At 39.9% G+C, this 14,397-nt stretch overlaps 1 pseudogene; it reads left to right on the top strand.

The window, feature by feature from the left end:
* The first annotated feature begins 2,718 nt into the window (after window positions 1–2,718).
* On the top strand, window positions 2,719–2,837 carry LOC120043208 (annotated as a pseudogene).
* The last annotated feature ends 11,560 nt before the right edge of the window (window positions 2,838–14,397 follow it).

Raw genomic sequence — 14,397 nt, 5'->3', positions numbered from 1 at the left:
GAGTAATAGCAGAGACACAAGTATATAGTGTACCAGGGAGGGATATTTCTGATACAGTGGGAACAATAAGGGATGTGATAAAGCATATGGGGGAGGAAGGGGGGTTTGTGATGAGTTTGGATCTAAATAAGGCTTTTGATAGAGTTGATCATTCCTTTTTATTGCGTACACTTGGGAAATTTGGTTTTGGTGAAAGAATGATAGGTTGGATTAGATTACTGAATGGATCTGCAAGGAGCAGAGTAAAATGTAATGGGATTTTAACAGATTATTTTCCTCTGGAGAGATCTGTTAGGCAGGGGTGTCCGTTATCAGCTGCTCTTTATAGTTTATCGGTGGAGCCGCTTGCAGCAATGATTAAAGTAAACAAATTAATTCGAGGTATACGGATACCGGATGGGGGGGAGAGTGTTATACAGCAATATGCGGATGATACTACATGTACTGTGATAGATGTTGAAAGTGTGAAGAATGTAATGGAGTGCTTTGAGGTATATGGCAAGGCATCAGGGGCAAAACTTAATGTTGAAAAATCTGAAATAATGTATGTGGGGATAGATGAAAAGGTGGACTGTGGATTCCCTTTCAAAAAGGCTGAAGGTAATATAAAGACTTTAGGGGTGGTTTTGGGGGTGGATGAAGAAGGGATGAGAGATGTGACATGGACTGGGGTTTTGAATAAAATAAAACATACTCTATCCTATTGGAAGGCAAGAAAACTGTTTTTGAGGGGGAAAGTGGTGGTGATTAATTCATTGGTGGCATCCAAATGTATCTATGTTTTAAGTTCGTTGGATATGCCACAATGGGTGTTAAAAGAATTCAATGGTTTGGTTACAGATTTCCTATGGGAGGGGAAGGGGACTAGGATTGCAAGGGCAACTCTTATCTCGGATTTAAAGGATGGGGCGTTGAAATTGGTGGATTTGGATGTGAAGAGAAAAGCAATGAGAATAAAAACTGTGCAAAAATACTTATATGGGGAGATAGATTATGGATGGAAAAGGTTTTTTAAATATTTTTTGTACAGAAGTGGGGGTTGTGAAGAAAGTGGATTATTGATGTCATGGAAGAAGGATATGTTGGAGGATTTGCCTGAGTTCTATAAAGAGGTGTTCTTGGCATGGGGGGAATTTCTTCCTCAGATTGAGTACACATGTACACATAAGGACAACATATTTAATCAGCCTGTGTTTTTAAATCCGAAAATAGAGAGTGGTGGGAAGGTGCTGTACAACAAATTGTTTATGAAGGCTGGGTTAATATTGGTAAAAGATTTTCTTTACGAGGTTATACCTGTTTTTTTAAGGGGGCAGGCAATTCTGGATACTGTGTGGGAGTTTGATGATACAGTGGAGAGAAAATTAGTATTAAAGATATATGAAAGAATTAAATTATGCATTCTGGGTGAGTGGATAAAAGTGATAAATGGGGAGGGGGAATATGAGGACTTGTATGTGCTGCCAAGTCTCTATGTGGGTAAAGGATCGGGGAAACAATTATTATCAAAAGTAACACAGAAAAGATTGTACAAGTGTATGTTGAAGTCTGTGTGTGTGAGGCCTGCGGCTGAGAGGATGTGGAGAAAAATGTTTATTGATTTGGATGTTTCTTTGCTGTGGGAGAATTTGGTTTTGTTTGGGAATAAACGGAATTGTGAGAACATGGATTTTATGTTACGGCATAATCGTATATACACAAATATTGTTTTACATCAGATAAACCGTGATGTACGGCGGGAATGTGATGTGTGTATGATGAAGCCAGAGTCTTTGTTGCATTTATTTGTTGAATGTCCATGTCTGACAGATTTTTTCAATGAAGTAAAACTTTTGTTGTGGAGGCACTGGAGAAAATAGTTTTTAGAAAGTTTTGCATGGGATAGGTTAATATTATTTGGAGTGGTGGGGAAATGTTTGGGTGTGAATGTGTACCTGTTGAATATTGTTTTGAGTTTTGTGAGGTATGCAATTTACTGTAGAAGGAATATGAAACATTTTGAAGGGAAAAAGTTGAATGTCTGGGTAATCTTTAAAGCAGGTTTAAGAAAGCAGGTGGAATTAATGTATAATGCAAAACTAGAGAAATTTGAAAGTATGTTTATAAAGGGGAGTACTTTAGTGTCTATGGAGGAGGGAGGAGGTGGATTTAGGGTTAACTTCTGAAATGGTGTATGTCTAATGTCTATATTAGATTATGTATTTTATGTTGATTAGTGAATAATGATGGTGTAATTATGTTTTATTTGTTGTATTGTTTTGTTGATTTTGTTTTTTGTTATTTGGGTTGTTTGTGTTTTGGAAAATGTTTTTTTTTTTTGCTGATGTACAAGGAATGAAATTAATTGAAGGATTGTTAGTATTAATGTGATTTGGTTGTAAATTACTATGACATTATTATAATAAAAATATATTTTTTTAAATACGCCCGAGCTCGTCTGATCTTGGAAGCTAAGCAGGGTTGGGCATGGTTAGTACTTGGATGGGAGATCGCCTGGGAATACCAGGTGCTGTAAGCATTTTGTCCACTAGGGTGTGCTCTTGCATTATTTCATCAGCAACACTGCCTTGTCGTAAGCATTTGATGCTACAGTATATGTAATTTCTTCCACTTTTTGAGTGACTCAAAGTTCAAGCTGCTTATCTAATTGGTGAAAATGCAATGTCTGTTTATCAAACTCACTTTGACTTTATATGGTGTACCAAGAGTTGCTCCTTCGGTTACGGCCATACCAGCCTGAATACGCCCGATCTCGTCTGATCTTGGAAGCAAATCAGGGTTGGGTCTGGTTAGTACTTGGATGGGAGACCACCTAGGAATACCAGGTGCTGTAAGCATTTTGTCCACTAGGGTGTGCTCTTGCATTATTTCATCAGCAACACTGCCTTGTCGTAAGCATTTGATGCTACAGTATGTGTAATTTCTTCCACTTTGTGACCCAAAGTTCAAGCTGCTTATCTAATTGGTGAAAATTCAATGTCTGTTTATCAAACTCAGTTTGACTTTATATGGTATACCAAGAGTTTTTCCTTCGCTTACAGCCATACCAGCCTGAATACGCACCTGTTGTTGGGTAATTGACACAGGTGTGAGTGATTGCGCTGAGTCTGAGTGTTTGCTCCAGAGAGTTTGTGTTTGAGTTTTTGGGCTTTTTGAAGTACAATCTCCTTTTTGTGAATTGATTAAGTTTGAGTTATAGTTTGGGGTTGTTCCCCGACAGCATATTGCTGTTTGGGGGACTTTCCTCCTGTCGTTTTTGAGGATGGATACAATGGCTTGGACCCACGCTGGTAAAAAGATGACGAACAAAGGAAACATGGAAAATGGCGCTACAACAAGACAGAAGCAAAAGTATGAAAAGAATTTAACAGTGGCTGTGGAAATTATGGGAGAGGAGAAAATTACAATGATGGAGCTATTGAGAGGGATTAAAGAAGTTTGTGGACTGGTCTGCGGATGTCGGGTCAAAGATGAAAAACGATATGAAGTGACGCTATCAAGTGCGAGAGGGAAGGAAAAACTGATGGATGGATTTAAAATCCGGAGCTGTCGAATCATGGGAAAGGATCTTTCGCTTGATGAGATGGTTGTATCCTTCTTAAACCTCCCAGTATATATTACAGACGAGGACATCACAGAACGGCTAAGAGCATGGGGTGTGTCTGCTGTATCACCGGTGAAAAGGCGCTACTGGCCAGGGACGGAAGTTGCCGATGGGACGCGCTTCTGCAAAGTAAAGTTCACAGACACTGTGCGCTCGCTGCCATATTCGGCCAAATTTGAAACGATGGAAGGGGCTGAGTATTTTAGAGTAATACACGATCGTCAGGTGAAGGTCTGTAGGCTGTGTATCCAGCCAGGGCACGTGCTACGTGAGTGCCCTGATTTCGCATGTCATAAGTGTGGTGAGCAGGGGCATTACGCACGAGAGTGCAATGGGAGAAGAGAGCGCGGTTGTGTTGGATGCGGGAGGAGTGTTGCGCAGTGCTCATGTTCCCATGGTGAAGATGCTCATGACTTGGCATCACAGGTCTTCAGCGGAAATAGTGTCATGGAGGAGAGCGAGATGGAAGGAACGGGGGATGAGATCGGCATGAGCGAGCAGTCCCAGGGAGAGAGGGAGGGCGAAGAAGACCAGAGGCAGTCGGAGGATGAAGCAGAGACGGGGCCTCGTCCTGTAGGAAAGGAGGCATTAAAGGATGGAGGGATAAGTTCAAGCCTGGATGATGTGGAGTTGGAGGGCGTTCCTCGTGGAGAGGGGGGGGTAGAGTGGTTTGGAAAAGAAGCACATGGAGAGGCATTGGCTTCGGGTTCTGCAGGTGAAGTGGAGATCCCGACTGTGTCTGAAGTCCAGGGAGGCTCCTCTAGGGAGGTGGATCCTGCAAGGGATGACTCTTACAAACGAAAAGGGTCGGAAGAAGAGCTAACGGAGGAAGAGAAGGAGCACATACAATCTCTGCGGAGGGATAGTAAAAGGAACATGATAACCAAGAAAAAAAAAAAAGGTAAAAGATCAATCAGGAAGGACTGGATTCATCCCCTCCTCTTTATATTCATAATGGTGAGAGTTGTATCTATCAACACTAATGGACTTCGTAGCAAAGAAAAGCTAGAGCTAGTGTTGGAAGCCTTCTCTGCGGACATACTATGTCTTCAGGAGACTCATTGGACTGAGCCGTATATGGACAATGTAAGGCAGAGATGGAATGGACAAATATACGTAAGTAATGGTACTGTGCGGGCATGTGGGGTAGCTATTTTGGTAAAACATAATGTTGTGTCTAATATAAATTTGTTATGTGCTGACACTGTGGGTCGAATGGTGGGAGTGGGTTTCACTTATCAAGATGTAGAGTACTCGTTATACAATGTGTATGCTCCTAATAAAGAAATTGAGAGGAGGGTTATGTTTATGTCAATGGGGGGATTATGTGGGAAGAACTGTCTGCTTGTGGGAGATTTTAATGTATGGATGGATAGGCTAGATGCCTCAAGTAGCGCACATTTTGGCTCTGACTCATCTAGGGGAGCGCTAGTAAGGCTAATGCGGGATGAGGATTGGGTGGATATATGGAGGGAGAGGAATCCAGATAAGCGGGTGTTCTCTCGAAGACAAGTGGTGAGGGGTGAGCTCAAGCAGTCACGTATAGATTTGTGTCTCGCTCATAGAGAGGTTGCGCACTTGGTTGGGGGGGTAGAGTATTCTCAGACATTTTTTAGTGACCATGATGCTCTGCTTTTCCGGCTGGGTGCATCAGGGGAGGGGAGGGGGGGTGGTTTGTGGTGTCTTAATGCCAGTCTGCTGAAGGATGAGGGGTTTAAGGCAGCAGTGAAAGAGTGTGTGAAAGACGCCGTGTCAGATCCTCTATTTGAGTCTGATGTGAGTGTGTGGTGGGAAGGATTAAAAGGGGAGTTCAAGAGGCTGGCAATATCTAGTGCAAGACAGGCAAATGTGTTAAGGAGGAGGGAGGAGAGGATTCTTAAATCCCGCCTGTTATTGGAATTAGAAAAGGTAGAAAACTGTCCAGGCTATGATGTTACAGAGTACCTGAGGGTGAGGGAGGAGTTGAGGGTAGTAGAGAGGCACAGGTGTATGGGGGCAGTGGTGAGGAGTAGAGCACAGTATGTGGTGGATGGGGAGAAGAATACTGCTTTTTTCCTGGGGTTAGAAAGGAGGATGCAGGAAAGGAGTTTTCTAACGGAGCTGTTAAATGAGAGAGGGGAGTGGGTGACAGATCTGGAAGGAATTTTAAATACAGTGCATTCCTTTTATAAGGGCTTATTTACGTCGGGCGGGGTAGATGAAGTGAGTATGAGAAGAGTGCTAGAAGCAGTGGAGGCTAGGGTGTCGACTGAGGATGCAGAGATGTGTGATGCTGATTTTACATTGGCAGAGATTAAAGCTGCTATCTTGGGCCTGAACTTAAATAAGAGCCCGGGTTCAGATGGTCTGACTGCAGAATTTTACAGAGAGTTTAGGGACATACTGGCCCCACTGATGCTGCGTGTGTATGTGTGTATGGAGGAGAAGAGGGTAGTCCCTGAATCTTTAGCTATGGGTGTGTTGACTATGTTATATAAAGGGAAGGGGAGCAGACTGAAATTAGAGAACTACAGACCAATAACCCTTTTGAACTCAGACAATAAGGTGCTAGCTAAGATAATGGCAAATAGGTTGAATAAGGTGATGGGAAGCATCATAGCACCTACTCAGGCCTATGGAGTTCCAGGGCGGGATGTAGTGGACACCCTCTGCACTATCCGAGATGTAGTGAAGCAGATGCAGGAAGTGGGAGGGGCGGTGCTCTGTCTAGATCTGAATAAAGCTTTTGATCGGGTGGAGCATCGGTTCCTGTTAGAGGCCTTGGCAAGATTTGGGTTCGGGCCTCGTCTTAAAGAATGGGTGAAGCTTTTGTATGGGTCAGCTTGCAGTGTCGTTAAATGTAATGGTGTGCTAACTGATTCCTTTCCCCTGGGCAGGTCTGTTAGGCAGGGTTGTCCATTATCTGCATTGCTATACAGCATCTCAGTAGAGCCTTTAGCGGCGTTTGTAAAGCGTGATGGAGGAGTGCATGGAGTGGACCTCCCGGGGGGAGGCGTCAGTGTAATGCATCATTATGCTGATGATACCACATGTACTGTGCGGGATGGAGAGAGTGTGAATTGACTGATGAAGTGTTTTGATGTGTATGGGAGAGCTTCTGGGGCTAAGGTGAATGTAGAAAAGTCACAAATGTTATGTGCTGATGATAATGTTATAAGTACATGTAACATTCCTTTTAAGACTGTTAAGGGGCATGTGAGAATTTTAGGTGTGAATATTGGGGTAGATGAGCGGGAGGCGAGGGACTTAACTTGGACAGGGGTGATTAATAAAATAAAGACGACTTTAAATTGTTGGAAACAAAGGAAATTAAAATTGAGGGGGAAAGTGGTGGTGGTGAATGCATTGTTGATGTCCAAATGTGTGTATACCTTAGGGGTTATGGACATGCCGGAATGGGTTCTGAAGGGAATTAATAATTTAGTGTCTGATTTCCTGTGGGGTGGGAAGGGGGTGAAGATTGCTCACGATGTGATGATAGCAAATTATGATAGGGGTGGGTTGAGATTAATAGATCTGGAAGTGAAGTTAAAAGCCATGAGGGTTAAGAGAGTGCAACGGTTTTTGTATGGGGAGGAGGGTCAGGGGTGGAAGGAGTTTTTCAGACATTGGTTGCATAGGAGTGGAGGTTGTGGGGATTACGGGTTGTTAATGTGTTTTAAGCCTAGCATGTATGCAGAGGTGCCTGAGTTTTACCAGGAGGTGTTCAGGGCCTGGGCAGAGTTCTTACCGCAGGTAAGTTATGAGTGTGACTCTATAGGGGTGATTTTGAATATACCAGTTTTTCTGAACCCAATGCTGAAATCAGAGGGAAAGATGATGGAGAGTAAGGTAATAATGAAGGCAGGCATGATAAGAGTGAGGGACTTTAGGTATGAGGTGGTGCCGGGGTTCCTGCCTGATCAGGCGATCGTAGATACTGTCTGGGGTATAGATGAAGATGTCAGAAAAGGGACGGTGTTGCGAATGTATGAGAGGATAAAGGAGTGTGTTCCAGGGGAGTGGGTGAGGCTGCTGGACAATCATTCGAGTAATGGAGTCTTAGAGACCTTGCCTGAGATGAAGGTGAAATGTGGAGAAACCATGCAAGCCTTATCCTCTACTCAGGTGAGGGCCTTATACTGGGCGATTATTACCAGGAAGGTCAGAGCGCCGGCATCGGAGAAAGTGTGGAGGCAAGTTTTTCCAGGGATGGAAGTTGAGACGTTGTGGGAAAACATGGTAGTGAGGCTCAACAGTCTAGAATGTACCCATTTTGACTTTATGTTGAGGCACAACCGTGTTTTTACTAAGGTGGTGTTACATCAGGTAGACAGGTCAGTGTCTCGTGTGTGTGATGTATGTAGAGATGAGGATGAAAATCTGATGCACATGATGTTTGAATGTGTTGATGTGGCTGGGTTTTATGTGAGGTTGAGGGAAATGTTAGAAAGGTACTGGGGAGAAGAGATAATAGGTGGGGTTGATTGGAGGTGGTTGGTATTGTTTGGAGTGGGTCAGCATGTGAGGGGGGTGAATATTGTATTGTTGAATTTTATGCTGTCACATGCAAGGTATGCGGTATATTCTAGGAGGAATATGGCAAGGTTTGAGGGAAAGAGGGTGACAGTGTGGAAGGTATTTGAAGGATTGATAAGGAAGGATGTAGATTTGATGTATAGGTCTAAGCAGGAGGATTTTGAGAAGGTGTTTATGAAGGATTGTGGATTTATTACTGTGGGGGAGGATGGTGGTTTGGTGTATGGGTTTTGATGTGTAAAGTGTTGGAGATATTATTTTTTATTTATTTTTATTTTAATTTTAATTTTTTTGTGGAATTTGTCTTAATAAAGTCTTGTATGCATTGGTTGTATAATTCTGGTAATTTAATTTCTTTGGGTTTTTTGATTTGATAGGGGGTGAATTGTTTGCCTGCCTATGTTTAGAAATGTATTGATTGAAATGGTTTTTGCATATTGAATTTGTAAATATTGTAAAACAAGAATTTTTTATAATAAAAAAAAAAAAAAAAAATACGCTTGAGCTCGTCTGATCTTGGAAGCTAATCAGGGTCGGGTCTGGTTAGTACTTGGATGGGAGACCACCTTGGAATACCAGGTGCTGTAAGCGTTTTGTCCACTAGGGTGTTCTCTTGTATTATTTCATCAGCAACACTGCCTTGTCGTAAGCATTTGATAATACAGTATGTGTAATTTCTTCCACTTTTTGAGTGACTCAAAGTTGAAGCTGCTTATCTAATTGGTGAAATTGCAATGTCTGTTTATCAGACTCACTTTGACTTTATATGGTGTACCAGGAGTTGTTCATTTGCTTACGGCCTTACCAGCCTGAATGCGCATTTCCTGATTGGAGAAGTGACGACAGGTGCGAGTGTCTGAGCTGTGAGTGAGTGTTTGCTGGAGAGTGTTTGCTCGAGAGCTATTTTTGTTAATTAATTGGTTTTTGCAATATAATTTATTATTTTCTTCAGTTGAATAGTTTTAAGTTTGGTTAGTCTTCCCCCTTGCAGTTTTTCTGCTTGGGGGAGAGTTTTTTGGATTCATTTTTTTTACTATGACGGACAACATGGAAAAGACAAACGGAATGGACAAAGACAACGAAAAAGCGCAACGGAAGAAAAATGAAGATAAAGAAGAAATGAAATATGGCAAGGAATACACGGTGGCAATTGAGTTGGAAGGAGAAGACAAGGTGACGACAATGGAACTACTAAGAGCAATTAAGGCGGTGTGTGGAGAGGTGGTGGGATGCCGAATGAAAGGGGAGAAGAAGTACGAAATTACGATGAGAAATGAAAAAGGAAAAGAACGTCTAATGGATGGATTAAGAATAAAGGATACAAAGATTCTGGCGAGAGATATTAATGTGAAGGAAGTGGTGGTGTCGTTCATGAATCTCCCAGTATATGTAGAAGACGGTGTGATACTGGGCAAGCTGAGTAGCTGGGGAGTGGCGGCTGTCTCGGAGATAAGGAGGAGAGTTTGGCCAGGAACAGAGGTGGTTGACGGGACACGTTTCTGCAAGGTCAAGTTCACAGAAAAAGTGACATCATTACCTTATTCTACAAGAATTGAGACGTTGGAGGGAGCAGAATATTTCAGAGTCATCCATGACAAACAGGTCAGAGTGTGTCGTATGTGTATTCAACCCGGGCACATAGTTAAAGACTGCCCGGAATTTAAGTGTTTTAAGTGTGGCAATCAAGGACACTATGCGAGGGAATGTGATGGAGAGAAGGAAAGGAATTTTTGTGGTGGATGCAGAAAGAGAGTGGCGGAGTGCAACTGTGGAGAGGTTAGGGCTGAAGAGGGGAGTCAAACAATATATGAGGAAGCAGTGGGATTGTCGCAAGAAGGAGAAGAAGGTGGAGGAGAGGACGTGGTGGAAGGTGGAGAGACGGAGGAAGGAAGAAAGAAGAAGGACCAGAAGATAAATGAAATTGGGAGCAGTATGGACACAGAAATAAGAAGAGGGAGTTTTCAGGAGGAGGGGGGGAGTGGACGGGGGGGAAGCACGGGGGACTCACAGGTTTTGGGGGAAAGCACAGCACTAACAAGTAGCTCGGGGGGTGAAGAAATGGAGGGGGTTATGGAGTTGATGACAATACCAGAGACGGCGATGAGCACGGGGAGCACAAAGACTATACAAGAAGCGGAGATGAATACGGGGAGCACAACGGATGTGGATGTCAAGAGGGTGAGTTGGCTGGAAAACATGGAATTGGAAGAGATATCGGATACGGAGGATGGAGAAAAGATTGAAAGAACGAGGGAAGGATACAGGAAGAGGAAAGCGGCGGGAAGAGGGGGAGAGAAAGGGTGGAAGAGGAAAGAAACTGGATAACAGGTAGAGGAAAATGAAATTATATTTTATCATTTTATTATTTATTAGAATGGTAAATATAATGTCAATAAATGCAAATGGATTGAGGACAATGGGAAAATTTAATAGAATAATAAAAATGAAGAAGTCAGATATTTTATGTATTCAAGAGACGCACTGGGATAATGTATGTGTTTTAGAAGTTAAAAAAATATGGAGGGATTTTATTTATGTAAACAACGGCAGAGGGAATTCAAGTGGGGTTGCTATTTTATTGAGGAGGGATGTGGTGGATAATGTGAAACAGATATATAATGATAATAATGGGAGGATTTTAATTGTAGATTTTGAATATATGAGTATGGTTTTTAGAATTATAAATATTTATGCGCCTAATACTGAAATAGAGCGCAAAGATTTATTTTTAGAAATAGGGAAATGGTGTGAGGGAAACTGTATTGTAGTTGGGGATTTTAATGTTAAAATGGATAGACTGGATATGACAAGAGGAGCTATTTTTAGAAGTGATGTATCTAGGGGGGTTTTAAAGAAGATGATGTTAGAAAAAGGAATAATTGATATATGGAGAGAGGAAAATCCAGAAAAAAGAGAATTTTCTAGAAGGCAGGTGGTTTTAGGGGATTTGAAACAAACGAGGATAGATCTGGTTTTAGTAAAAGAAGGTTTAAGGAATTTTATGAAAGATATTAAGTATGTTTTTACAACTTTTAGTGATCATGCAGGTTTAACATTTTCAGTGGGATTAGATAAGGAAAGAACAGGGGGTGGAATATGGTGTATGAATGCAGGGTATTTGGGAGATGAGGAATATGGGAAACAACTTAAATCTTTGATAGCATGTGAAATGGAGGATAAGCAGAAAGAGAATGATAAGTGTTCATGGTGGGATAAGGTTAAGGAAAAAATAAAAGTTTTTAGTATAGGATATGCAAGGAAAAAGAGAGGTAGGATGAAAAGAGAAGAAAATGAGTTGAGGGCTAAATTGGATAAAGAAATGAGGAAGTGTGACAGTGAACCTAATTATAATATAGGAAAGTTTTTGGAATTAAAAGCACAATTGACTAAATATGAAATAGATAAGTGTAAGGGTGCAATTATAAGAAGTAAGGCAAAGTATGTTTTGGAGGGGGAGAAATGTACTTCATTTTTTCTTGGAATAGAGAAGAATAAACAGAGGAGAACATATATTAGAGAGATCGAAAATATAAAGGGTGAAGTTGTCAATGATTATGTAGAGGTTTTAGAAACAGTGCAGAATTTTTATAAGGATTTATTTAAGAAAGGGGAGGTGGATGAGGGGTGTGTAAAGGAGATATTGGATAGTGTGGATGTGAAAATTAATGTAGAGGATAAACAAATGTGTGATGGGAAGATAACATTGACTGAAGTTAAAGATGCGATTAAGGGTTTACAAGTAAATAAGAGTCCTGGAGTAGATGGAATAATTGCAGAGTTTTATAAAATATATGCCAGTTTTTTAGCACCTATTTTATTGGAAGTTTATCAATATATGGAGGATAATGATAGTATTTCTGAATCTATGGTGACAGGACTGATAACGATTTTATATAAAAATAAGGGGAGTAAATTAAAATTGGAGAATTATAGGCCAATTAGTTTATTAAATTCGGATTATAAGATTTTAGCAAAGATACTGGCAAATAGAATGAAGCAAGTTTTAAATGATATTATAGCACCTACACAGAATTATAGTGTGCCTGGTAGAGATATTGCGGATACAATTAATACAATTAGAGATGTGATAAATAAAATGAATCATGATAAGATGGGGGGAATTGTTTTAAGCATAGATTTAAATAAAGCTTTTGATAGGGTGGAACATGATTTTATGTTTAGGGTAATGGATAAATATGGTTTTGGTAATAGAATAATAGGATGGATAAAATTATTATATAAGAAGGCAAAAAGTAGGGTGAAATGTAATGGGGTTTTAACTGATTCTTTTATTCTTGAGAGATCTGTGAGACAGGGGTGTCCTTTATCAGCTTTATTATTCGTTTTATCGGTAGAACCTTTAGCAGCATTTCTTAAAAGAGATAATCTTATAAATTGTGTAGAGACTCCGCAAGGAGGTTTTAGTTTGATACATCAATACGCAGATGATACCACTATAACAGTTAGAGATGAGGGTAGTGTAAAAAGGGTGATGGAGTGTTTTAAAGTATATGGACAAGCATCGGGTGCAAAGGTTAACATGGAGAAGTCAGTAGTAATGTATATTGGGAAGATTAATGAGGGGAATTTTCCTTTTAAAGTGGTTAAAGATTATTTTAAGGTATTAGGAGTGTTTTTAGGGGTGAAAGAAATGGAAGCTAGGGATTTGACATGGAGTGGTGTAATAAATAAAGTTAGAAAGGTGGTAAATATGTGGAGGGGGAGGTCTTTGAAATTAAAAGGGAAAGTAATTGTCATAAATTCATTGTTGATGTCAATATTTATTTATGTAATGAATGTTTTGGATATGCCAGAATGGGTTTTATCTGAAATGAATAAAATTGTAGTTGATTTTTTATGGGAAGGGAAGGGGGTGAGAATAGCTTTTAAAACTTTGATTGCAGGTTATGAGGAGGGGGGTTTGAAGTTGATAGATTTAAGTGTAAGGAAAACAGCAATTAGAGTAAAAATGGTACGGAAATATTTATTTGGTGAATTGGATTATGGGTGGAAAAGGTTTTTTAAAGAGTATTTGCAGGAGGTTGGGAGGATGGGGGACAATGGTTTATTGATGAGTATGAAGAAGGAAATGTTAGGTAATATACCTTTGTTTTACAGAGAAGTGTTTGAGGCTTGGGGGCGGTTTTTACCAAATATTTATTATGAATGTACCAGTTTAGAAAATATTTTAAATCAGCCGATATTTTTAAATCCAAAGATAAAGTGCAATAATATGATGTTGTTTTGTAAATATTTTATGAGGGCTGGGATGAGGCAGATAGGTGACATAGCATATGAGGTAATTCCTGGGTTTCTTCCATTTCAGGCTATATATGACAATGTGGTTGAAGTAGATGAAGAAATAAGTAAAACTACTGTGGAGAATATGTACAAGAAAATATTAGGATGTATTCCCGGGGAGTGGGTGATTTTAATAAACAAAGAGGTGGTCAAAAGATCTAGGGCTTTACCAGTTTTATATTATGAAAGTAATGGGGAGAAACATGATTTATCAGGTCTAAAAGTTAAAATGGTTTATAGAAAATGTATTTTAAAAGAGATAAAAAGTCCTGCTGCGGAGAAAGTGTGGTCTAGGGTGTTTCCAAACATGGATGTAAAATCAATATGGAAGAATGTAAATGTAAAATATAATTTTATAGAATGTGAAGACAATGATTTTAAATTGAAACATAATAGGATTTTTACAAATGTGGTTTTGCATCAAATAAATAGGGATATTAAAAGAGAATGCGATATTTGTGGTACGGGGGTGGAAAATTTGATGCACTTTTTTATTGAATGTAGTAGGTTGAAAGACTTTCACGAGTTTTTAAAAGGGCTTTTAGTAAAACATTGGGGAGAAGAGATTTTTACTGGGGTGGAGTGGAGGAGGTTGTTTCTTTTTGGTGTAAATGGGAAAAGTAAAGTTTTAAATTTTAATTTGGTGAATTTTATACTAAGTCATGCTAGATATGCGATAAGATTAAGAAGAAATTTAGGTCATTATGAAGGGAAAATTGTGAGTGTGGAAGGTTTTTTTAGGAGCATATTAGAGAGAGATATAGAGATAATATATAGATACGGTGGAGGAAATTTTGAAAAATTGTTTGTGTGGGGGAGTACTTTTATTGAAATTCTGTCAAATGGGAAACTTGTATTTCATTATTAAGTGGATTTAGTGGATGATTGTGTTTTTTAATAGGTTTTATTTTATTTATTTTTTATTTTTTGATTTTGTAAAAGGATGAATTGTTCATCCTTTTTTATTATTGATT

This window comes from Salvelinus namaycush, unplaced genomic scaffold, assembly GCF_016432855.1.
Source record: "Salvelinus namaycush isolate Seneca unplaced genomic scaffold, SaNama_1.0 Scaffold879, whole genome shotgun sequence".
NCBI classification, from domain to species: Eukaryota; Metazoa; Chordata; class Actinopteri; order Salmoniformes; family Salmonidae; genus Salvelinus; species Salvelinus namaycush.
Note: the sequence above shows the minus strand (reverse complement) of the source record. Positions and strands in the feature narration are given on the sequence as shown.